Genomic DNA, 25,654 nt, shown 5'->3' on the forward strand with positions numbered 1-25,654 from the left:
GGATCAGGCATGTTTCCACAAATGTATTGATTCACAGCTGAAGACTCAGACTATAATTTTAGAAACCAGTACAATCCTAACCCATCCCAAGTTAAATGCAGCTTTACTCCTCTGTGACACGTAAATCAGAGTAAATGCCCCTTTTCTTATAACATCTAACATATTAATGGTGCCTGGCTTTAAATTGTTAGCACAGCAAATTGGCTTTCAAGGTCAACATAGCTGAACTAGATTAAAAAAATATATAATATAAAATGTTAACAAAACCACAACATAAAATGAATATAAAAAAATTACTAAAACAAAATTTACAAAATATTGGATAAAAATAACCAAACAATTTACCAAGTAAAATAGTAAAAAGAAATTTACAGTAAATATAATTTGAACTATACTCCCCCCACAGTCCCAGCCACTCACAACAAAAATTAAAATATAAAAAACGTAGGCTCTGATTTATACTTTTTGACCCAAATCTGCATTAGCGCAGGTTTGCTTAAAAAAGTTTATCGCCGGTTAGCACCATTCCTGGACTCCAGCTGGGCATCATATTTAAGGAATGATGCTAGCCGGCTGTAAGGCCCGGTTAGCGTAAAAATAAATGACGCTAACCTGGAGGGGGAGGCGTAGGGGAAACAGGAGGTTGTGCGTCAAAGAATGGCACTAGTCAGGATAGAGTCAGAAAAATGACTCTAACTTGAAGTGTCATTTTTTGATGCACAACCCCCATGGCATGACTCCTGTCTTACCGAAGACAGGAGTCATTCTCCCCTGCCCAGTGGCCTTGCCCAGGGGACTTATGTCCCCCGGGCATGGCCAATGGGCACAGTGCATTGTAGGGGGGCCCAATTTAGGCTCCCCTAAGGCACTTTAAAAAATGTTTTTAAAACTTACCTGGACTTACCTGGGATGGGTCCCCCCATCCTTAGGTGTCCTCCAGGTGTGGGTGGCTGGGTGTGTCCCTTGGGCAGGGAAGTGCACCTGTTGACTGCTTCCATGGTCTCTGACCATGGAAATGAGCCCACAGACCTGCTAACGCCTGCCCTGACCCAGGCATTAAATAATGGCGCTAAACAGGCTTAGTGCCATTATTCAAGGCCCTCCTCCCATAAGTGATTTTTGCGTGGGAGGATAAATAAGGTAGGTAGGTTTTCACTGTAATAAAATGATGTTAACTCCAATATTTTGACACTAGACGGGTCTAGCGTCAAAATATAAATATGGAGTTAAGTTTGCGCCGATTTGCGTAAAACAATGACATAAATCTGTCACATACAGAGTATAAATATGCCCCTTAATCACAAAAGCACTGAGGGGCAGATTTAAGACAAGTGTAGCTGCACCCAGTGCAGCACCACTTTCCTTGCGCCCCTTAGCTACCTTTTACCAACACCATGTGTGCACCATATTTAAAATACGGCACACCATGCCGCAATAGCATTCACATTTTTATGCTAACCCTGAACAATACTTAGGGGGCCATTATAAATAATGGTGTGCCCACTTTTACAACCTGCTCTAAGCAGCCAATAAAAATGCAGAAGAATATGACACATGCAACATTTTTTCATCCTCCCTAACAGGGGAACACCCCCCTTGCATACATTATGCCTAGTGCAGGCATAATGTGGCGCAAGGGGTTACAAAGGGATGCAATGCATATATTGTGTCACTTTGTAAATCTGGTGTGGTGTTTTTGCGATAATTTTGCCACATTAACATAAAAAAATTACGCTAATGTGGCAATACTATGGCACAAGGGGCTCTTAAGTCTGCTCCTGAATCTTTCAAAACAAAACCATAACATAGTAAAATAAAATAAATCAACCAATTCAACAAATCTTTACATAATGTACTTAAGAAATTACACACTATTTACAAAAAATATTAATGAATTAATTCACATCACTAATAATGGAATTAACCAATTAAAATTGAAAATTAAAATATACACTGAAATCCCTTACCACCCCCTCCCCCTGCACTACAAATCCAGCAACCAACCAATAATACAATTATAACCTCAAAAACACTCAAATATATTACCAATACTATCAAGTGAGCTCGAATGGGCTCACAGGGTGCTGAGCGCAAAACCACCACCTGGAGCACAGACAAGGCCGGTTCATAGACTGACTCTTAAACTTTCAGAATGAATAAATAATCCTTAGAGAGGTCAGACTCAAAAGAAAAGTATTCTTTGACTCCACTAGAGAGATGATATTCTCTATAATGCCAGACAGCTTAAAGTGATTTTCATGTAAAAAAAAATCCTATTTTCCACCATGCCAGCAGAAGCCTTGACTTGGCCTAAAGAGAGAGACCCCAGTTCCATAATGACCAGGATCAAATTGGCAGCCATACTGATCCACTAAACCTGCCTGTGGGATTAAAGGTGCAAAGGGTCACTCAAAGATACAAAACTCAGAATGGAGAGGTGGATGCCTGAAGATCAGACACTAGTGGACTTGACAAATGAAAAGGATTCAATAAAAACAGAAAATGTGCTAATCCCTAGGATAGAGATTCAGCAGAACAACATCCTCAATGGAGAGGCCTATCAAGGCAGGACAGAAGAGGAACATAGGGTGTACTCTGATTGGTGTTTTGACTGAATATGGAGACACATTCAGCATCAACAAATAATATTGAATCGAGATGAACTAACTTGCTGAGTTAATTTTAAGTGGGGATTCATTTAGGGAGTCACTGGGAAGAATTGCTGGTGGGGAACAGAGTGTGTGGCAACTTATTTCTTCTTTCAACTATACCTTTTCACCCTCCTTTTCTTCTTTCAACTCTGGCCCACGAACCTCATCTTTCCGCTTGCTTCTTCTTTATTCTTTCTCCATTCCCCCCTCTTTAAAACCACAAGGAGCTGGACAAGGTCATTGGTGCTGGTAAGACAGCAGTTTGGAATGTGCAGATTGAAAATATCAGTTAATTGTTATATTGTGAGGGTGCTTTAAGTGGACGACAGACCTTTCTCTTATAGACACATGAGTAGTTTGTGGTTGCACATTGTTTTAATGCTCAGGTGGAGAGATGAAAATGGTGGGGAGAGGGGAGGCCAAGTGCAAGTAGATCAGATGTTGTTATGAAATAAAAACACAGTTATCACCCATCAGATTCGAAGTATACTCATGAACCAGACTATCCAGATACTGGGTCAGAAAAGTCCTTCACATGGTGATAGACACGCACCCCTACTCTGAGTGCCCAAATTTTACTGGTCTGGATCCCTAATGCTGATTTTTGTGGTAATGAAAACGGAGGCCGTCCATGCGTCCATGACATTGGCATATCTCCTGAACTGCAGGAGCCAGGTCTAAGGAAACTTAATTGCGCCCTCACCATGCACAGACTTTTTTACTTCTAATGCTTCAATTACATTTTTTTACGTTAATGAGTGCTCTAATATCTGGGGTAATTAGCAGTGCATGGCAAGGGAGCGAGTTATAGTTACCTTAGGCTGTGAGTTACAGTTACTGAAATAACTATAACTATCACTGCTGAATTTTTCTGGATTTGTGCGAGCAAATTCAGAACCCAGCTATAACGTCCTAGTAACATTGGTATTTTAAGTGAATTTCTAATGTTTTTTAATTCCATTTCCTAACTATAACATCCCTATAATCTTTTTTTTCAGTGAATTTAATTTTTTTTTTAACATAAAGTAATTTTCGTTACTATACGCTAATCCATCCAGCTCTGTGCAAGGCCTTTGGCCGTGTGTGGTGGGGGTTGGCCGCAGGGCCTGGCCTGCAGCCAGTCCCTTTCGCCAAGCCAGCTAACCACCCAACCCCATGTTGCGCACAGCCTTTGGCCATACGTGTTGGGAATTGGCTGCAGGGCCTGTCTCTGGGTGTGAGAATAAGTGTGAGAGGGTGTCTCTGGATGTGAGAGTGGCTGTGAGAGGGTCCATGTGGGTGTGAGAGTGGGTGTGAGAGTGTCTGTTTGCACTCCAATAGATGAAAGATGCATTCACTGCCACAAAGGATTTCAGGTCATTTTTCAATATGGAACTGTCAAGTAAGCACACTTGCTTTGCCTTCCCCAAGCCCAGAAGTTAGGGTCATTTGCCCTTTCCAGAAGTGAAGCTTCAACTGGAGCACCTGCTACATTTAAATTTGTGAGTGCTTCCTGTTGAGGTTTACTTTTTGTGAAAAGAGCATCACATGGCCAGAACGGAAGCTCACCTGGTTGTTATCCAACAAGAGTCCATGGTTTGCACAAAATGTCTATCCAACTGGTGAACTTTCTACTGGTTAGGTAATAAGTGCTATCTCATTGGGCAAATGTCCAGAGTGGGAGAGAGGGTGCGTGGTCCCCCTCCCCCGACCAATCTCAGCCCTGGTGACCCCATTCTGCTGTGGCCTTCAATAAATGGAGGAGGGGGCCACACAGTCCCGTGACTTGGGTGGTTTTGGCCCCATGTACCCCATCCCCAGGGCCCGGCCTTTAATTAGTTTTTTTTTACAGAGGGGAGAGGGCTGATTTCGGAGCCATGAACCCATCCCCCAGGCCTTGATATGTTCTTTTTTGGGGGGAGTGGGGCTGTGCGGCCTCCGTCCCCGGCCGATCTCGGCCCGGGTACTCCATCATCTGGGGCCTAGCCATCTGTCCTGGGTGCACCCCCGGCACCTAGTATGCACTGGGGACTGCGGGGGCAGCCTCAAGGCCCCCACAGTCCCAGCCAGCTGCCTACCTCCTGCGGGAGCCAGCACTGCTGTCACAGACAGGGAGCTGCTAATGATGCAGCTCTCTGTGAGGGCAAATATTTCCTCTATATCACTGCCCACATGTCAGTAGGCAGGGAAACCGAGGAAACCTCTGCTTCCAGCAAGTGAGAGTTGTTTAACAGCTCTCAATTGCAGGGAGCTGAGGGCTTGCTCTGACTTGGTGGGAGCTGTCAAAGCTACTGCCAAGTCAGAGCAAACAGCTATGTCCCGGGAGTGGGCACCCTGGGACATAGCAGGAGCCGGCCCTGGGGGTAGATGTTTCTCAGGGCCATTACTGGCTCCTCAAGGGGGGCCATGGCCCCCCTCAATCTTTTGCATTTAGACCCATGGAGGTGGAGTTCCCCAGGGCCAGGAGTCCACAACTGACCTCCTTCATTATCTTTTTTCAGCCCTGGGAAGGAGCTGTGGGGAGGGGGCCGCATGGGCCTCTGCATTAATTTAATTTTTAGCCTGGGAGGTGGCGGCCCTTGAGGTTTTGCAGGAGACCATATGGGTCTCACCCATATCACATTACTGTTTTGCCCCAGGGAGGTGGTGGTCCCCGGAGTGTGGGGGGCTGCGTGGCACCTCTGCATATTTGTCTGTGATCACCCTGGGAGGTGGTGTCCCGCAGGGCTAAAACAAGCCCTAGGAGGAGGGCCCATGGGCCACCCTCATTTTAAAAGCTCCCAGTGCCCCCAGGACCTGTCTCACCCAGGGGCAAAAATAAAAAAGGGCAGGAGACAACCCTTTTTAACAAAAATGTCAGAGAAATCTGCAGATTTCCCCACATTTGTCAAAAAAATGGTCCCCTTTTCTTTCGTTTCACTTTTTTTCTGGGGCTCGGCTGAAGCCAAATCCCAAAATGGCTGCCAACACTTCCTTGTTGAAGAATGCTGGTAGCCGTTCAGATATCAGCACAGGGACACTTGGATTGGAGGAGGATCCTTAGATATCTATATTTGTTGCCCTTTAATATCTCTAAAACCAATGAATGAATTTACACCAAATCACGAAAAGCATGCTTTCTGAACCATGAGCTAGCTTTCTGCCAAATTTGGTGTAATTCTGTCCAGATGTTCGGGCTGTAGTCATGTTTAAAATCCCTATCGGAAAATGTATGGGGAAAATGTGTTTTCGGACCCCCCTTTGCTTCAGACTGTGCTTGACAGATCACCCCAAAACTTTCAAGGGGGCAACTGAACCGACCAAAGTATAGGTTTGAAAAACTTCCTGAAGATTCATCAAGCTGCACCTAAGTTCTTCCTATGGAAATGAGGTCCTTACTATAACTACCTACTGGCGATACAAAGAAACTCCTCCAAAGAGCAGGTCGATATTCGTGGGGTCCAAAATTAATTTTATTCCTTCAGTAAACAGTTGTGTTTTGGCTAGTATGCCTTTCTCACTGCTTGCTGAAATGAAGATGGCACTCTAACCATTCTATTTAAATTCATACAACTGTGCTCCTATTGGCGGGCCTTTAGCAGGCATAGAAGACGGCTGGCCTGTAAGGTTAAATCCTCTGTTTTTAGCAATATCGGCATGCATAATATTCCATAAATTCCCATTGGCAGTAATGTGCTTTCAAACTGTATTTCGTGCATATTCAATCTTGCCAATAAATGGCTTTAATCCAAAGAAAACATTTGAATCCCAGTTCATTTTCAGCATGCTAATCGTTTGTATTATATACTTCCTCCCAATGTTGAATGGGCTGCCACTTATTCACTGGGAGCCATTCTTTAATTGCACACCAGTTGTATTTCGAGTTCTGTGCCATGTTGCAACCATATGTGTCTCCTCACCTAAAATCATCAAATTGACCCTTATCTGCTGCTTCTGATGTTACTGTGGAAATCCACAGTTAACAACTACAGGAATGGTTCAATGACCATAGGTCTGAATAACTTCCTACCATCATCAGTAGAATGCAACCAATATGTCCCAAATCGGCAGTCAGTGGATTTTGGTAGCAAATTTAATTGGAGTTGTGCTAAACACACACACCACAAAAACTACAGACATAACATACACTCATATAATACACAAATAACATACACTCCAATAGAAATATATTTAAAAAAAACCATTTACCTTACTCAATGTTCTGCAGCACATCTCCGTTGTTCTACAGCACACCCTCAGAGCATGAAGCCCACAGCCAACTGTAAACTTAAAAAAACTTCGTACTTGTATAGCGCACTACTCACCCGTTAGGGTCTCAAGGCGCTGTACGCATACCGCTGTGGAACCCCTCCTGGCTTTTCCTTGTGAGGTGCCCACTCCTGGGCAACCTCCAAGGTGAAGCCAGGCATCCCAGCGCTGTTGGGGCCGTTGTGGAGATTAAGCAAGCTATTGCCCAGAGTTACAGAGTGGGACCCATGAATTAGATTAAACACCGAAGCAAGAATTATCAGGTCTGAGGAAATTGAGCCCAAGACCTGCTGAGGCAGGAATTGAACCCTGGTCCTGGGCCAGCTTTCTGCATCAGGGTCTGCTGCTCTAACCATTGAGCCACACTTCTACACAATCTAATCCAGGCGCTGTTTTCATGTTTTGAAGCAGCATGAAAAAAGCATCTTGATTGGCTGGAGCAGGCCGGCTCTACACTCCAAAAGGAACTGTATGCCTGTGCCTGCTCTCCAACCCATTTGTCCAACAAGGCTGGGTTGGAAAGGTATGAATTGTGCATGTCGGTTTGGCCGTAGCTAAGTGGCCTCCCAGACCTACATGAGCACTTCAAACTGAAGTGGCCACTCCTCACTGCTGCCAGTCATCTTTTCACACAACTACTAAAGCTGCTGAACTCTTTAGAGATGGGTGCATCTCTATTTATCCCTATTCTTGAAAGTCCTTGTATTGGGATTTTGAGCATTGATGCAGAGATCAGAGAATACTACCACCCATACTCATGTGTTCTGGATTAAATCATGGAGGAGGCTTGTGTATGCATGCTTAACCATTAGGGTTCAGTGTGTGCCAAGGGTTCCCAGGACCCCAGGAGATGGCCCACCTTCAAGTCCAGAACCTAGAATCGAGCATCTGAAAATCTGAATCTCGACCCTACTGCAGCCCCTTCCAGTAGCAAGAACTGGGCATGGCAACACAGAAGATTATAATAACAAATACATTAGATTTGTAAGCAAATTTAGCCAAATGATTCATTCTTTCATCCATAGTAGGAAGCTCACCAGACCCATTGTGTTGCATTTGTGGCTGCATTCAGAGAGTAGCATGACAGAATAGCAACACTGCCTCACGCCAAACTTGAGGTAATCGACTAAACACAACTTAAGGATGAGGCATACCCTATTATTGTAGATGACAAATTCATGTACACCCTCTGGTGCATGTCACACTTCCCTAACAATGTCTTTCCAAAGCCTTCGCCAAGAGCAAACTGTAGTGTCCTCCCCTTGGGTATCCAACAGTAAGTATGCCACACACAGGGCTGTAGTAAAACATGTCTTTATTCTTCTGCGTGTAACCTCAAACTGAAAATTCTAAATCAGCATTTACTTCACTACATTCTAAATGCTCACATCACCACTCTACGGAGTCCATTGAGAGCCCTTATGGTTCTGTCATTCACAACACACACAACACTAAGGGGGTGATTCCTACCCTGGCGGTCATGGACCGCCAGGGCAGGGGACGGAGGAAGCACCGCCAACAGGCTGGCGGTGCTTCAGGGGCCACTCTGACCGCGGCAGTAAAGCCGCGGTCAGAAAAGGGGATTCCGACCCCCTTACCGCCATCCTGTCCCTGGCGGTTTTCACCGCCAGGAACAGGATGGCGGTAACGGGTGTCATGGGGCCCCTGGGGGCCCCTGCAGTGCCCATGCCACTGTCATGGGCACTGCAGGGGCCCCCTAACAGGGCCCTATTGAGATTTTCAGTGTCTGCTTGGCAGACACTGAAAATCGCGACGGGTGCAACTGCACCCGTCGCACCCCTTCAACTCCGCCGGCTCCATTCGGAGCCGGCTTCATTGTTGAAGGGGCTTTCCCGCTGGGCCGGCGGGCGGCCTTCTGGCGGTCGCCCGCCGGCCCAGCGGGAAAGCCGGAATGGCCGCCGCAGTCTTTTGACCGCGGAGCGGTCATTCGGCGGTAACCGCATGGCGGGCGGTGGTTGGAATGACCGCCTAAGGGCCTGATTACAACTTTGGTGGAGGGGGTTAATCCGTCCCAAATGTGACGGATATCCCACCCGCCGTATTACGAGTCCATTATATCCTGTGGAACTCGTAATACGGCGGGCAGGATATTCGTCACATATGGGATGGATTAACCCCCTCCGCCAAAGTTGTAATCAGGCCCTAAATCTCCCCCTCCATTAAATGAGAAATTACATTTTTTTAAATATATAAATATATACAATCATAGTTCTTCTATGAGCCTTCTGGGCACCTTTATGGCTCCTCCCCTGAGCTTGTTTTTAGGAGCAGTGAATGATCACCAATAGTGCCCATGACTTGAGTTGTTAATGTTAGAGTAACTTCAATCAGGGTTTCCTCACTGGGTTCTTCAACATCTGCTGAAACGTCTGACGACCACTGAGCTACTCGTTTGAAGTGTGAAAAGTGTTGCGTAATGGACTTCATAGGATGCTGCGTAGTCACTATATGTGCTTTCGTATTAGTAACCTGAAAAGGCTCACTGTCGGATGGAGCATCAGATTTATGCTTGCATGACTGACGGACAATCATGCGATCTCCTGGAGTGAACACAATGTCTTCAGCATGCCATAGCCAATCAGCATAGGCTTTCATTTGTGTCTTATGACTAAAGTCTTTTATCTGTACTTCTTTCTCAGAGCATGAGCGCTGGCTGGTCCACTGAGATGACTTGGTCGTCATAGCTCTCCCGAACATTAATGTTGCAGGACTTTCGCCTGTGGTCGAGTAAGGAGTGGAACAAGAAGCCCATAGGGTAGAATTCAGAACAGTTTTGATGTTGAAATTTTCTAAAGAGGCATGATTAGCAGCTTTCTTTAATGTACTCATGAATCATTCAACAAGGCCATTGGCCTGGAGCCACAGAGGTGTGCTCTTCTGATGCTTCACATTTAACTTACTGAGAACATCTCAGAACTATCGACTGTTAAAAAGTGGGCCATTGTCAGACTTCAAGATTCCTGCAAAACCCTATGTAGCAAAGAGAGTGTCTAATCTCCTATAACTTTTTATTGTTTATTGGACAAGAGATCTTTAATCAAGGGAAAACAGGAGCATTCATCAACAACTGCCATCAGGTGATGTCCATTCTCAAGAGGACTGAAAATGTCAGCAGCAATTCTCTCTCACACATGCTTTAGCAACTCATATGTTTAAGGTGTGTTGAGTGGTGTTGGATGACAGATAGTTGCACAGAAGACAGGCTTTCAATTCCTTTTCAACTCCTTCATGGAGGTGAGGGAACCAAACTTGGTCTCAGAAAGCTTGTTTGGTGTCAACAATTCCACAATGTCTGTCATGGGCTGCTTCAATTATCTGTTGTCTCAAACTCTCTGCAATTACAATTCTTGACCTTCTCAGTATTATGCCATCTTGAGTTACAGACAATTCATCTTCAACATGCTGGAATTTCTGATACTCACTGTCATAGGCAAGAGATTGATTCTGCTGGTTCCACGACTGTTGTGTTATAATCTCTTTCAGCATGTTACGGTCTTGACTCGTAGCAGTAACAATTTGCTCCAATGAAACAGCAGCTGATTTATTGGATTTTTCTTTTTTTTTTTTTTTTTTTTAACTGTCAAATTCTTTAATTTTCAATGACTCATAAGAAGTTCTTAATGCATATTTCATATAACTTACATTTTATGCAATGTTCATTCATATCTGGTAGGAAACAGTTTCACAAGTCTTAAGTATATGTATCTGTCACACAAATACATAATTACAATTTTACTCATTATGTGTAGGGCAATACACCAATTAAGTTTCCTGTCACGCTTTCAATTCCATGATATACACCTATTAGCCACTTAACAAACCTAAATTAAAAAAACATTACTAGCATTTTTATTTCCATCACATTCTACTTAAAATCCTTTCTATATTGGTGGTGCTCTTATATCAGCAATTCAATACTGTTCTCTTTTACTTGTAAGGGATTCTTTGACTCCAGAAACCATAATCATTACTTTTCTGGCACAGAAGCCTTTTCAAGTAAATATATATATATATTTTTTTAATTTTTTTTATTTTAATATGTCGGAGGGAGGGGGTTACATGAGAAAAAAAAAGAAGAAGACATAATATATCCGTGCGAAGAAAGTAAAGTAAACAAAACAACGGGAGAAAGAAGACCTTTAAAAAAACCTCAGTTATATATATCACATATCGAAACAATTAGCATTTTTTTTTGTTTAAACTGTGTCTTGATATTCCAACCATCTAGTCAGTGGTGCCCACATTCGTTCTCCTCTATGTCTCTTCTTATGACCCTTTAACTTATAAAGACTTAATTCAGTATTATAGATGGTAAGTAATCTAGAGCGCCAATTCTCAAACGTGGGGGGTTCTTTTTTGAGCCAATCTGTAGCAATACATAAGCGGTATATTGCCATGGACAAAAATAAAAATCGCCTTATTTTATACAGTGCAGGTTCCGTACTTTCAGGTGAGTCCACGACTCCCAATACTACCAGCATAACAGTAACCTGAATATTGCAATGCGTGATCTTCTTAAGGAATACCTCTATCTCATTTAATATTCCCTGCAACATTGGGCATACAAAAAACATATGCATTATCTCAGCTTCAACTTCCCCACATCGATTGCAGCTTCCAGAGGATATCCCCCACTTTTTCAGTTTTGCTGGAGTATAATATAAGTCCATCAGTGTTTTGTAATGCTGGGTTTTCAAATTAGCTGATAGAAATGTTGTCTCAGCCATGGCTAAGGATTGGTCCACCCACTCTCCAGCCACCCCAAATCGTGCAATCCATCTCTCATTCTGTTGTGCCATATCATCTACTTGTAACTCTGTTAGTAACTTATATAACTTGCCAATCTTTGCCCCATTTTTAACAGCCTCAACTACCGGGATCTCCGACAACTGTACTGTAACGCACTTCTGAGACTGTAAAAAATTTCGTATTTGCAAAAATTTAAAAAAATGGGTCTTAGGTAAGCCAAATTGAGACTGCAGATCCGTAAATGATTTATAACCGGATTTACAATACAAGTCTCCGACTTTATTTATTCCCCTAGAACGCCAAAAATCTAGTATGGGATCCCTAAAGATATGATTTGGGATAGCTGAAAATTTCACTGGTGTATAAGCCGTAATCTTTCCCAGTCCCATACTCCGTTTTATCTGAGCCCAAACCTTGAAGGCGGACAAAAAAGGCTTAAATCTTACTTTTTTAAAGTAACTTGGTTCCTCAAATTTTGATAACCAACCACTTGCCTCCCCACCCGCCATCATAGTATAAATAGGGGTTGATTTTACTTCTTTTACCCTTAAAACTTCCCCTTATAAGTTCATCCATATGTTGAAGGCAACAGGCGTAGTAATACAGTGTAAAATTAGGGACTGACCACCCGCCTCGATCTTTGGGAAGTGTCATATACTTCATTGCCCTTCTCGTTTTAGCATATCCCCATAAAAAATTATTCCCCATCTTTTCCAATCTTTTAAGCCATTTTTTATCAACCTCAAGGGGAATAGCCCGAAATAAATATAGGATTTTTGGCAGAACCATCATTTTCAATACATTGCAACGACCCTCTAGCGATAAGTGCAAATTATGCATTCGGTCTAAATCCCTCTTTATTTTATTTAATAATGGGATAAAATTAATTTCCACCAACCGATTAACCACTGATGTAATCTTCACCCCCAAATACACTGCTTCAGATACCAATCGTCTATCTACTAGTGAAACGTGCCCAGAGCATACTATTTGTGTTTTATCTGAGTTCAGCTTATATCCGGAGTATTTTCCGAACTCTCTTGCCTCTATTTCTATTGCCTTAATAGCTTCCTCCGTGTTGCTTGTCACTATAGCTACATCATCAGCATATGCAAACACCTTATATGTTTCTCCATGATATAATAGAGGTTGAATATTTTTGCATTCTTCTAATCTCAGCAAGAAAGAATCAATATATAGAGCAAAGAGCAAGGGGGAACATGGACACCCTTGTCTAGTCCCCCTAGAGATTAAGATAGTATCTGATTCCAAACCAGCAATGCAAATTCTAGCTTTTGGGGCTACATATAAAGTTTTTATAGCTGTGATATATCCACTCCCTATACCTTTCCAGCGCATGACTTCCCATAGAAACTTCCACGATACACGATCAAATGCCTTCTCGGCATCCAAAAGTAATAATCCTAAATTTGTTTGATATAGTTCTGCAAGATCAAACATGGCTATTATTCTTCTTATATGATCTATTGTATCTCTACCCGGAATAAACCCATGTTGTTGTTTTCTAACCAGCCTGACTATCACATTTGCCAATCTACTGGCCAAAATCTTTGCATAAATCTTTCCATCTACGTTTAACAAAGATATGGGTCTATATGAACTGGGGAACTCTGTTGATTTATCCTTTTTTTTTAGCACTATAATACTTGCACATTCCCACGATAAGGGTGCCTGACCTGCCTGCGCTATACAAAAAATGCTATGCATATCCTTTTTAATGTCTATCAGGAAGGTCTTGTAAAATTCAAGTGGTATTGCATCCGGTCCAGCAGCTTTCCCTGTTGCCAGGGAGCTTACTGCCTCAATTATCTCATCAATACGAATTGGTGCATCTAATGTAATTTGTTCCTCAGAAGAGAGCCTTGTACTCTTTAATCCCCCCAGAAATTCACTAACCTTTTTTTGTAGCTGTTCAGAATACACTATATCTTCACTATACAGCTCCTGATAGTAACCCTTAAAAACCTCTAGAATTCCTTCTAACTCTGTATGTTTCCGCCCATTACCATCAATTATATTCAAAACATTCTGTTTAACTGCCTTTTGTCTGACCCGTCTAGCTAAGACTTTTCCTGTGGATTCACCATATTCATAACACTCCAATCGGTGACTTTGATAGACGGCTGCCACTGTTTTATTCAAGTAAGCATTTATTTTAGCCTTAAGAATCACCATTTGGGTCTGAGTGAGAGTAATGTCTTCTCTACTAGTAATTTTACTAGCTAATTCCCTCTCTTTTGTTATTAATCTTTCTTGAAGTTCTACAATTTCCTTCCCCCTAATTTTCTGTATTCCCAAACTATAGCTAAGAGTTTCACCTCTCACTGCAGCTTTAAATGAATCCCATACCATCCCCGGATCTGCCGTATTCCTATTGATATCAAAAAAGTGGTGAATCCACTCTTTCATATGGGATATATATCCTGGGTCAACCAACAATTTCCTATCAAATGTCCATACACGACGCGGATTAGATGGTCCCTTAATTGTTATGGACAATATTAATGGATTATGATCTGATAAGAATCTGGGTTTGCATTCTATTTCAGCCCCATGGATTAAGTTTTGTGATACGAAAAAATAATCCAACCTTACCAATTTAGCATGTGGGAACGAGTAATAGGTATACCCTGGATCTACAGTTTTAATATTTTCCCAGACATCTCTCAACCCATGTTCCCTTACTAACCTCCTTAGAGCTTTCCATACTTTAGGCTTTCGTCCCTGATATAAACTCTGGGTGTCCATGCTCCTGCTACCTACCTCTAAATGAATATTTAAGTCACCACAAATAATTATTGGTAAGGGCCATCCAACTAGTTCCATATTCAACGTATCCAGAGGCTCAGCCTCGTCCAAAACTGATCCATATATAGTGCAGAGGGTAAATTTAAATGTATTCACGGATAATTCTAAGAGAGCCCACCGCCCATCGTTACTTGCTCGAGATCTACAAACTTGTACATTGTTATTTCTGGCAAGTATCGTCACCCCACGTGTCGAAACCTCCTGTCTGGTACAAACAAGAGGCGTCAACCCAAGCTCTCGTATGAGCTCTCGCTTACTCCATGCAATGTGTGTTTCCTGCAAGCAATATAAATCTGATTTAATTAGTTTAAGACCAGCTGCCACTCTTTTCCTTTTCTGGGGGCTATTTAGACCGCAAATATTCAGTGTACAAATCCTTAATCTATTTGCCATATCACTCAGTTTGATGTACCAAACTCACGTCAATACTTTCTCCCTTAAAGAAACCAACTTGTTGATATTGAATCCTATACATCCTCTTCTTTTGATATGTCTTCATTAAATTGTTCTAAACATTTCTACCTATATTAGTGCCCCCCCCACTCCCCACCACCCCTCTCCCCCCTCTCCCCCCTCTCCCGTCCTCCCACCCCTTGTACCCCAACCCTGCTACCAACCACCCCCACCCCCCTACACCCCTTACCCCTACCCTTACACCCAATTTATGGAGAGTATGGGATCTCACTGTCCCTAATGATGGTAAAGCTTCCGCTCCGACCGTCCCTACCCAGTGCATGATTTTCTTTTTCTTTTTTTTCTTTTACCTTTTCTCCCTTTCTTTGTCTTTATCTCTCTCTATCTAACCCTGTTTCAGCCAAAACAATATCTTACCCCCGGCTCGACTTCTCAGGTCTTAACTCCTAACCCTCTCTACTTTACCCCCACCCCTATGTCCCAATCCAGAAAATCTATCTTAGGGAACCGGACCGTTAAGTCCACCCAAAAAAGCCCTTGCTTTCTCCTCTGTCGTGAAGAAGTAAGTCCTATTATCCATTACTACTTTCAGTTTAGCCGGATTTAATAAAAAAACCTGTGCCCCCTTACTTTGAAGTGGCTGAATTAACTGCCGGAGCCTCCACCTTTTTTCAACAGTAATATGGCAATAGTCTGGTCTCACAAAAAACTCACATCCCTTAGCCTTACATCTAGCATTGGGTCGAGCTCGGTCGTATATAGCCTGCCTTGCCTGATAATTAAGCAAAGAGATTAATATTGCTCTAGGTCTACCACTTCCTCCTTCTGAGTTTGGCCCTATTTTGCTAAAAGGAAATCGATGGGCTCTTTGAACCTCTTTGTCCCAGTCCCACTGGTGTAAGTCCAGAAAAGCTTCCTTAAAAAGTGCGACCATAAAGCTATGTATATCTGATCCTTCAAGTCCTTCTGGTACACCCAGGACGCGCAGATTATTCCTCCTCATTCTGTCCTCTAAATCTGTCAATTTCCACTGAGTGTCCTCAAGTTGTTTCTCCATCATTTCTCGAGATGACTGGCGAGCTCCAGCCTCATCCTCCAGACGCGAGATCCGGGTCTCTGCTTCTTCCATCCGTGTAGTAAACTCTGAACATGTCTTAGCTACTCGACGAATTTGGATTTGCATCTTGCGGCAAGCCATTTGAGTCCTACGGCTCTCTAATTTAGATTCCTCTCGATGTTCCATAATGCTTTGATATATGGTTTCCAGTGACACAGGATTAGGCTGTTTTTCACCATTATCATATAGAGTTAAATCATCCTTGGAATACTCCCACTGAAGCCCCTGAAGACCCTTAGTGTCCATTGGGTTAGTGGGGTGCTTATTAGGTCCTACTTGCTCACTTCTCTTCCTCTGTTTTTTCCTAACAGTGGCACTCCTGCCACTCTCCTGTAATTCCTTTCCCAGTGCCAAAGAGGACACCTCAGATTCGAATTCAGAAGAAGTTTTATCCGCCTCCAAATCCAGCTGCTCGTTGCTTGACCAACTTGAATGATCTGATAGTGAGAAAAACTTGTCTCCTTGTATTGTCTCATTATCGCGTAATTCCACTGGCCTCCGCTCCACCTGTAATAATGACCTAGCGCCTTGTGCGCCCTCCCTCTGCTCCCTCTGCTCCATCTGACTCCCGGTAGCTTGTTTTTGTAAAGTTGCCACATCTTCAGCATCACTCTGCCCACCTTCATGCGGGGGGGGCACATCTATAGCCGTCATCTCTTCGTTTACTAGAGGATCAGCCTCCTCCACGGCGGCGGGGGGGTATCTATGCTCCCCACCAGTATGTCCTTCCCTTTCTCAAAATACCTGTCCAGTGAAGCACTCTTGTTTTTGGAGACAACCTTCTCACCTATGCCTTGTTTTATATCCGTACCCCCCCCCTGCCGTGCCGACAGGCTTACTCTTACCGGCTTGCCTCGTCCAGACAAAGTCACATTTTTCACTCCTTTAGGTGGCATTTTTACCTTTTTTTTTTGCTTTTTAATGCAAAATGCGTTATTATAATATACGCCCAGTGTCAAATACTTGTAATAAAATAAAGAAACTCTGACCGTTTTTTGAGTCCACGTCGAAAATTGCCCCCAATTGGGACCCGTGAGCACAGACCTGTAGTTGTCTTCAGGTAGGAGCAGGAGAAGTCCTGACCGCATCCCGGGAGAACACTTTGCAATCCTTTTAGCCTCCGTCAGCAAATCCACGTAGTTTTACTTCTCCCAGGAAAAAAAGGCCCCGCAGAAACCAAGAGACAAGTAGCCTAGAACAATCCTCACATAAAAAGCAGTCCTTCAAAAAGCAATGTCACCCGCAATATTTCCCCTGTGCCGCCCCTCCTGAGAGTCCTGGGACAGTCATCCCCAAAAAAAAGAGGGAGCAGGTGAAGCAACGCGAGTCAGCACAATGTTGCTAAAATGCCGCTACATTGTTTTCCTCTAAGCGCGACTGCCGAAGGAAGCTCCGACCCGCGGGAGAGCTGCCGCAACACTGGGAGGTTTCCTTGGTCGGAGCAGACGCTTCGCGGCTGCGTTACGCGGCCGCCATCTTGCTCTCCGTCTCCTCAAGTCGATTTATTGGATTTTTCAATGAAGTTTATGTAAGCTTCAGTCATTTTGGAAGGGGTACAAAAATATGGCAAAGGCACTCTGGAAAAATAGTCAGCAGAATTTTTATCTTTTCCTGGATGGTGCACAATTGTGTAATTGTACTGTTGCAGTCGTAGTCCCCAACGTTCATTGCAAGAAGGCATCTTGCCCCTTTGATTGCCTAAGATGCTTAAGAAAGCTTGACGATCTCTAAATAGCAAAAAAGGCTTTCCATAGAAGAACACATAGAAATATTCACAAGCCCAAACCTCTGTTAGTCATTCTTTCTCAGGTTGAGAATAAGATTGTCCGGTTTGTGACAAACTTCGACTTGCATGAGTGACACTGGCCCTCATTACAACCCTGGCGGTCGATGATAAATTGGCGGTAATACCGCCAACAGGCTGGTGGTAATTACCACCAAATTATGACCATGGCGGAAAGAGCTCAAACAGACAGTCACTTTAACACACCGACCGCCAGGGCAGAATCAACAGGCACCACGGCGGTAGCCACCTACAGCCAGGCGGAAGTCAATGTTCCACCCACCCTATTAAGACCCTGCAATCTGCCACCTTTTCTGGGGCGGTACCAACGACATCAAAGCCTGGCGGAAACACTGCACAGAAGGGAAACAACTCACCTGTGGAGACTCAGGTGGTTATTCCAACCCTGGCGGTCGGTGTTAAAGCGGCGGCCAACCCGCCAACAGGCAGGTGGTAAAAAAAATGGGATTCTGACCCTGGCGGGAACCGCCAACACAGACCGCCACTTTAACACTCCGAACGCCACGGCGGGACAAACAAACACCGCCAACAGACAGGCGGCAGACAATGTAATGCCCACCCTATCACAACTCACCAATCCGCCACCTTTTCCGGGGAGGGAGCCCCGCCGATAAAAACAAGGCGGAAACAGACATTTCAAACGGAAAATGCTCACCTCTACACACTCCACGAGGAAACTGGACAGCATGGAACCCGAACTACACATCCTACCAGCTATTGTCTACCTGCTCCTCTACCAGGAGCACGAACGCCGGCCAGAAGACAACGGTGAGTACTGCACCTACGACACAGGGGAGGGGGGAGGAGAAATGATTACGGGCATACACATATGCGACACACCCACCCCCCACCCCCCCAACTACCTACACACCAATGCAGAGCAACAAGTCAGAGTGACACCCCCCAAACCCCACGGAAGAATGCAAAGACAAAGTTAAATGATCTTTAAAATTGAAGTATATTATAGCATATTTGAAGTTAAGTGAAATATTAAATAGATAAATAAATATATTACAACATGAACAATACATACATAGCTCTAAAGTCCGGCCCATATTGGCTATCATCCATTGTTCGTGGGCCAATGGGCCAAAACACATGGGCAAAGCCCACACACGAGACCTGATTCCATTGTAGAGAACACTGCAGGGGCATCAGATAGTAAAACTACAGGCACCTCAGGGGGAAGGGAAGGAGGGGCACCTCAGCCACATGAGTCCACAATGCCAGATCCACGAGGGGCCTCCATGGCCACTGTCACATCCTGGGGAGTGCAAAGCCACAGTCTCTCAAGTCTCTACAGTGGGTGGGTTGCCCACTGTACCATCCTGGGGAGTGCAAAGCCACAGTCTCACAAGTCTCTACAGTGGGTGGGTTGCCCACTGGACCATCCTGGGGAGTGCAAAGCCACAGTCTCACAAGTCACTACAGTGGGTGGGTTGCCCACTGTACCATCCTGGGGAGTGCAAAGCCACAGTCTCTCAAGTGGATTACAGACTCCACTGGTTCTGGAGGAGGCATGGTGCCCAGAGTGCATCGTGAAGCCCTGGCCGACACAGATCCGGCCCTGCCAATGGCCCAGCGGTGCTTGAGATGAAGGGCCCAGCGGAGCAGTTCAGAGACGGCGGTGCCCAGCGGAGCGGTGATTGACAGGAAGGGCCCAGCGGAGCAGTTCAGAGACGGCGGTGCCCAGCGGAGCGGTGCTTGACAGGAAGGGCCCAGCGGAGCAGTTCAGAGACGGCGGTGCCCAGCGGAGCGGTGCTTGACAGGAAGGGCCCAGCGGAGCCGTGCTTGACAGGAAGGGCCCAGCGGAGTGGTGCTTGACAGGAAGGGCCCAGCGGAGCAGTTCAGAGACGGCGGTGCCCAGCGGAGCGGTGCTTGACAGGAAGGGCCCAGCGGAGCAGTTCAGAGACGGCGGTGCCAGCGGAGCAGTTCAGAGACGGCGGTGCCAGCGGAGCGGTGCTTGACAGGAAGGGCCCAGTGGAGCGGTGCTTGACAGGAAAGGCCCGGTGGAGCAGTTCAGAGACGGCGGTGCCCAGCGGAGCAGTTCAGAGACGGCGGTGCCCAGCGGAGCAGTTCAGAGACGGCGGTGCCCAGCGGAGCGGTGATTGACAGGAAGGGCCCAGCGGAGCAGTTCAGAGATGGCGGTGCTCAGTGGAGCAGTTCAGAGACGGCGGTGCCCAGCGGAGCGGTGATTGACAGGAAGGGCCCAGCGGAGCGGTGCTTGACAGGAAGGGCCCAGCGGAGCGGTGATTGACAGGAAGGGCCCAGTGGAGCAGTTCAGAGACGGCGGTGCCCAGCGGAGCGGTGCTTGACAGGAAGGGCCCAGCAGAGCAGTTCAGAGACGGCGGTGCCCAGCGTAGCGGTGCTTGACAGGAAGGGCCCAGCGGAGCGGTGCTTGACAGGAAGGGCCCAGTGGAGCAGTTCAGAGACGGCGGTGCCCAGCGGAGCAGTTCAGAGACAGCGGTGCCCAGCGGAGCTGTGCTTGACAGGAAGGGCCCAGCGGAGCAGTTCAGAGACGGCGGTGCCCAGCGGAGCAGTTCAGAGACGGCGGTGCCCAGCGGAGCGGTGATTGACAGGAAGGGCCCAGCGGAGCGGTGCTTGACAGGAAGGGCCCAGCGGAGCAGTTCAGAGACGGCGGTGCCTAGCGGAGCAGTTCAGAGACGGCGGTGCCCAGCGGAGCGGTGATTGACAGGAAGGGCCCAGCGGAGCGGTGATTGACAGGAAGGGCCCAGCGGAGCAGTTCAGAGACGGCGGTGCCCAGTGGAGCGGTGCTTGACAGGAAGGGCCCAGCGGAGCAGTTCAGAGACGGCGGTGCCCAGCGGAGCGGTGATTGACAGGAAGGGCCCAGCAGAGTGGTGCTTGACAGGAAGGGCCCAGTGGAGCAGTTCAGAGACGGCGGTGCCCAGCGGAGCAGTTCAGAGACGGCGGTGCCCAGCGGAGCGGTGCTTGACAGGAAGGGCCCAGCGGAGCAGTTCAGAGACGGCGGTGCCCAGCGGAGCGGTGATTGACAGGAAGGGCCCAGCGGAGCAGTTCAGAGACGGCGGTGCCCAGCGGAGCGGTGCTTGACAGGAAGGGCCCAGCGGAGCGGTGCTTGACAGGAAGGGCCCAGTTCAGCAGTGCTTGTCTTGAAGGGCCCAGTTCAGCGGTGCTTGTCTTGAAGGGCCCAGTTCAGCGGTGCTTGGCACGGCGGGCCCAGTTCAGCGGTGCTTGTCTTGAAGGGCCCAGTTCAGCAGTGCTTGGCACGGCGGGGCCCAGTTCAGCGGTGCTTGTCTTGAAGGGCCCAGTTCAGCGGTGCTTGTCTTGAAGGGCCCTGTTCAGCGGTGCTTGTCTTGAAGGGCCTAGTTCAGCGGTGCTTGGCACAGCGGGCCCTGTTCAGCGGTGCTTGTCACGGCGGGGCCCAGTTCAGCGGTGCTTGTCTTGAAGGGCCCAGTTCAGCGGTGCTTGTCTTGAAGGGCCCAGTTCAGCGGTGCTTGTCTTGAAGGGCCCAGTTCAGGGGTGCTTGTCCGCCCTGCTGCCCTTGCCCTCTTTCGCTGATTCTCTGGGGCCCTTGCCTCCCTTTGTGGATGTGCCAGGTGACAGTGCCAGGGTAGTGTCTTTGGGGGCTGTCGTCTCAAGCCTCTCGCGCCGGCCCTTCCCTTTTTTAGTTCTTTTCCCAGGGGGTGGGCTGGCTGTCCCCTTGCTGCTGGCCGATGTTCCTGCCCTAGGAGCTGGTGGACTCCAATAGCCCTGCACAATGTTCCTTGTAGGTGCAGGGCTGGTGGTGGCTGAGGTGCTGTTTGGACTCTTACGAGAAGGAGGGGGTGGGTCAGGTGATGCAAAGAGGTTAATTTTGGAGAGGAAAAACTTTTTAGGAGCAGTGGGTAGGGTAGGTGCAGTGGGTATGGGAGTGGAGGAAGAGGATGTGGTTGTAGGAGAGTCAAGTGTGCTGTCTTTGGGTGCAGGTGCTTGTGCTGGAGGCTGTCGTGAGGTGGATGGCTGTTGGGTGGGTGGCTGCCTGCGTTTGTGTGGTTTGGAAGCGGGGGTGACAGACACAGTGGGAGAGGACACAGAGGACGTATAAATGGCAGTGGGGGTGGTGACTGCACGTGTGCGGAGTGTTCTGGTGGGTGTGCTGGTGATGGACGTACTGGCTGATGGTGGTGTGCATGCAGGTGTGAGTGGAGACGTCACAGGGAGGGAGGAGGGAGACGAGGAGGAGGGGGACACAGAGGAGGCAGTGGCTGTTGGCATGTCTGCATGTGGATGTTGCTTGTGTGAATGCTTGTGGGATGTGTGGTGCTTATGTCTGGATGAGCTGCCCTTGGGTGTTGATGTGTGTGCAGGCTGGTCTGTAGGTGTGATAGGCAGAGGAACAGGGGAGTGGGACTGGGATGAGGAAATTGGAGGAGGCAGGCTAGAGACAGGGACAATGGCTGCCATCAGTGCTGAGGTCAGAGCGTTGAACGATCGCTGATGGGCAGCCTGACCCGAATGAATGCCCTCCAGGTATGCATTGCTCCGATGCACCTCCCTTTCTACCCCCTGGATGGCATTCAAAAGGGTAGACTGCCCAACAATGAGCGTCTGGAGGAGGTCAATGATCTCCGCACTGAGGGCAGCAGGGGTAACTGGGGCAGGGCCTGAGGTGCCTGGGGCGAAGGAGATGCCCGCCTTCCTGGGCGAGCGGGCACGGGGCGAACGCTGAGGGGCTGCTGGGAGGGCGGAGCTGGTGCGCTGGGTGGGGGCTGTACCTGTTTTTGCGGTGGGCACGGATGTTGCTGCCACCACAAGGGAGCTCCCTTCCGAGGACGTGTCTGTGTCGCTGACGTCTCCACGGGTCCCCGTTGTGGAGCTCCCCTCACCCTCCATCTCACTGGTGAACTCGGAGTCGGTTGCATGGCCCTCCGGGGCCATGTGAGATGCAGCTCCCTCGTGCTCCGATGCCACTTCTCCTCCGCCTGATGATGCTAATGCACACATGAACAGGAAGACCACAAAAAAGGGGGGGGGGAGAAAGAAAGACATGTTGAGTGCATGCATTGGCGACACCGTTGGCGGAGAGGACAGACACAGAAGCCCCCTGCACTACGCCGCGCACTCGGTGTACACTACTCAATTATTGTGACTTGGCCTACAAGCCTATGGATGACAAATGCACACATAGGTGACCCAGGGCCATGGATAGCTGTACTTAGCACCCTACAGAGGTGGGGGGCGGGGGCACAGGGCCATGCCGTACGGAGGGGCCTAGCCTACAGAAATCACCCTGGCCTAGGGATACCCACAGCCCTCCTCCCCCACCCAGACACCTCCACTGTGCGCTAATATAGCAGAATTTGCTGATACTCACCCCCTTGTGTCTGCTGTGATGTCCTCACGCGCCCATCCAAATTGGGGTAGGCCACCGCCAGGATCCGGGACATAGGGGGGTCAATTGCCGTGTGGCACCCCTCCTAGGTTGGGAGGCCATCCCCAGCAGAGCCTCCGCGGTCTTTCTGTTCCCGCGGCGGATGTCCTCCCACCTCTTGCGGCAGTGGGCGCCCCGTCTGTTGTGGACCCCCAGGGCCCGGACGTCCTTGGCGATGGCACGCAAAATGTCGATCTTCTGATGGGCGCTGACCTATGTGACATGTACAGGGTGGGAAAAGAAATATCATCACTTTTCTGCATGGTCGATGTGAGTGGCCCCCCTCCCCAACCTTGCCATATGGCACATGCTCTCATCTGTCGTGCGATGCATGCCTCATTCGCTCCCCTCCCCACCATCGTTCATTCACCCCACTCAACCCAGGCATTGGCCACAAAACATGGTCCCAGTGTACTTACCTGTTGGTCTGGAGGACCGTAGAGTAGCGCATACTGGGGGAGGACCCCATCCACGAGTGTCTCCAACTCTTCTGAAGTGAAGGCAGGGGCCCTTTCCCCAGTCGCAGCAGCCATTGGCTCTTCCAGACCGAGGTCACAGCAGCACTTGCAGTATAGGTCCTCTCCTGTGGATGATCACAGTCTCGAGTGATTAAGCAGATAGAAAATGGCGGTCACACCCGCGGCGGTGCGTACCGCGGCGGTGCGTACCGCGACCGCCGGCGCAGTTCCTCATTGGCTCCTGAAACCCATAGGGTTCAATGTTAACCAATGCGGCTTAGCACAGCGGTCTTCGACCGCCTACCGCCACGGTGTGCCACGCCAGCGCATTGACCTCACATCCCATTGTCACACTTCACAGGTCAGGCAGCCGCCATTTCAAGGACCCACATGGCTTAACTTCTACTGCGTCACACAGGCCTTGCATTGCCACTCATACAAGCCATTCAATGCATAGAGAATCGTGTACTGTGCAAGCTGTGTGAACGTACCTGTGGGTTGCTTGACTCTGTGCTCCATGTTGTCCTTCCTAGGCACCGTCCGCTGGGACTTGCGAGGAGATGTAGGACTGTTCCCGTGTACAGGCCGCTGGTGGACCTGTCGACAATGGAAGAACGACATGTCATACTCACATACAGACTTGACAGCGTCGCCTTTAATGAACTGTGTGCCCAGCTGGAGCCAGACCTGATATCACCCATCCGCCAACCCACAGGGATTCCCCCTCTAGTGCAGGTTCTGTCAGTACTCCATTTTTTGGCAAGTGGATCATTCCAAACAACAGTGGCCATTTCATCTGGGATGTCTCAGTCTATGTTTTCAAAGGTGTTGTCCAGAGTGTTGTCTGCCCTGATGAAATACATGCGGAGCTACATTGTTTTCCCTGAGGTGGGCGATTTGGCTACAGTGAATGGTGATTTCTACGCCCTTGGACATATTCCCAACATCATTGGTGCCATTGATGGGACCCATGTGGCTTTGGTACCCCCCAGAGGAAGTGAACAGGTGTACAGGAACAGAAAAAGTTATCATTCGATGAATGTCCAGGTAGTCTGTTTGGCAGACCAGTACATCTCCCATGTAAATGCCAAGTTCCCTGGGTCAGTGCATGACGCGTACATAATGCGAAATAGCAGCATCCCTTATGTGATGGAACAGCTACAGAGACACCGTGTGTGGCTAATTGGTGACTCTGGTTACCCCAACCTGTCGTGGCTACTGACCCCAGTAAGGAATCCCCAGACCAGGGCAGAGGAACGGTACAATGAGGCCCATGGGCGTACTAGGAGGGTGATCGAGCGGACCTTCGGCCTCCTGAAGGCCAGGTTTAGGTGCCTGCATATGACAGGTGGATCCCTAATGTACTCACCAAAGAAGGTGTGTTATATCATCGTGGCCTGCTGTATGCTTCACAACCTGGCTTTGCGACGCCAGGTGCCTTTCCTGCAGGAGGATGGTCCAGATGGTGGTGTTGTGGCAGCGGTGGAACCTGTGGAGAGTGAAGAGGAGGAAGACGACGGGGACGACACAGACAACAGGGACAGAGTGATACTACAGTATTTTCAATAACACACAGGTAAAATTCAACACCAGCATTTTACAATTACTTACAGTCTCCTACATCTCTACTGTCTGTTCTATTCCCCCAGTGTATGTTAACTGAGTTGTGACTTTCCCTTCAAATTTCAGAGATGTGGCCCCCACTGCGTGACCTCTGCTTTGTTTACCCATGGACTACAGCTGTGTGACAGTGGTATGTTCTCATCACTGTGTAACTGGACATTTTGGCAGCGTTATGTTTAATACATTTGTTCACAATACAGGCAGACTCCAGATTGTTTTTGTGCAATAAGTTATTTTATTAAAGTGCTGAATTTAGGGACATGGATGGAAAATCGGTGATGGGTGATGGTGGAGGAATGTCCATGGCAGAGTCCAGCTTTTCAGTCTCACAGGTGCATTGTCCATATGCCTGTGGAAGGTGGAGCTGGGGCA

This window comes from Pleurodeles waltl, chromosome 11 (genome assembly GCF_031143425.1).
Source record: "Pleurodeles waltl isolate 20211129_DDA chromosome 11, aPleWal1.hap1.20221129, whole genome shotgun sequence".
NCBI lineage: Eukaryota > Metazoa > Chordata > Amphibia > Caudata > Salamandridae > Pleurodeles > Pleurodeles waltl.